The sequence below is a fragment of the Manacus vitellinus genome, unplaced genomic scaffold (genome assembly GCF_001715985.3).
Source record: "Manacus vitellinus isolate BGI_N305 unplaced genomic scaffold, ASM171598v3 scaffold_45_pilon, whole genome shotgun sequence".
NCBI classification, from domain to species: domain Eukaryota; kingdom Metazoa; phylum Chordata; class Aves; order Passeriformes; family Pipridae; genus Manacus; species Manacus vitellinus.
Window position 1 is genome coordinate 1,821,078 of NW_021940571.1, and position 1,514 is coordinate 1,822,591.

Below are 1,514 nucleotides of genomic sequence, written 5' to 3' on the forward strand. Positions count from 1 at the left end.
CTGCCTGCATCCCGCTCCCTGCTTGCATCCCACTGCCTGTATCCCGCTCCCTCCCTGTATTCCTTCCTGCCTGGATGGAGCCGCTCCCTGCGGGTTGGCGCTCCCGGAGCTGCCGCAGGAGAGTGATGTCAGGTTTAGAGCGGAATATCATTTCCTGCGCTTCCCAGACTGATCCAGGCGGGAGAGCTGCCCCGCGGGATGGGTATTCCCGGGCTGCAGCCCGGTCGCGGTTCGTGGTTTCTGCTAAATAATCTCTGTAAGAGCTGGTGTTGTTTTGGGGATGAGAATTGCTCCGTCTGAGCATCCACCGCGGCCGCCCCCATCCTTTGGGGGTCCCTGGAGTGGTGATGGCGGCAGCAGCGACCCCGTGTTTGGGGAACATCAGGATTATTTCCGTGGAGCGAGTGAGAGTTGGGGTGGGCTGTTGTTGTGGCTTCGTTTCCCTCTGAAGAGAGGGTGGGTCCTGGTGAGTGCACCTGCCCAAGAAAGGGCACCTTTAGGGTCTGGATGGCACGTTTAGGGGTGGCATCTGGGTGGCTCGATGACACAGGTGGATTATTAAAGGCACAAACATCTGTCCCTCTGCCACGGCGATGCTGAGCAATGCGTTTTCCTACGTGCACCGAGTGTGTTGTGCAAAACACCCATTCCCAGGAATTCACGGAGCTGGACCCTCAGCAAACAGGGCCTTGCCCAGCACAGCATCTCATCCTCGTTTTCTCACCCCCACCTCATTTAATTCCAACTTCAGTCTGTATTTCACAACAAAATATCTCGCACTGCAAAATACATCAGAAAGGGAAAATACACAGAACATTTGTATGTGCGGACAGAAGAGCTGAAAGGATTTTTCACTGAATATTTTCAGCCTAGCAAATGCTTGTGGAAGTGAATTTCCATTTTTAACTGCTTTGGGGGGGGGAATAAAAAAATCCTGGGTTGTGAGTTTTTTTTTCCAGCCTCCCTTTTAGGGGAGCTGATTTCCCTGCAGCTCCGAGCCTGTTGCTCTCGATAAATGGTGCCATTGTTTGGGAGCAGCGGATGTTTTCCCAGCACACTCGGGTTAAAGGTTGGGCATTGTTTCCCGGGTGGAAGCTGGGCCGTGGTGGTGGGCGAGGGCTGATGATGGTGATGATGATGATGGTGCTGGTGATGATGCTGAGCTGCAGCACAGGCCTGGCCGGGATCCCTGCGTGCTCATGCACCGGCTCTCTCTGCAGTGCTGCTGCTTCCCTCTGCTTTCGTGCCCTGCTTGTTTATGGGTTGCTTCCTCCCCTCCAAACCAGTAAATATGAGAGTGAAACCAGCCAGAAAACACACAAATCCGAGGAAAAAAAAAATAAAAAAAATCCATGTCTTCGAATGCAATCTGTTCCAAACCCTTCCTCCAGCGCTGCAGAGATTAGGAGCAACCCCAGCCCCCTCCCAAAGCCATTATCCCAAAGGCAGGGTTCTAATCCTTTTGTGGCCAGCAATCCCGGGTTTGGGATCAGACTGGAAGCCAGCAATGATAG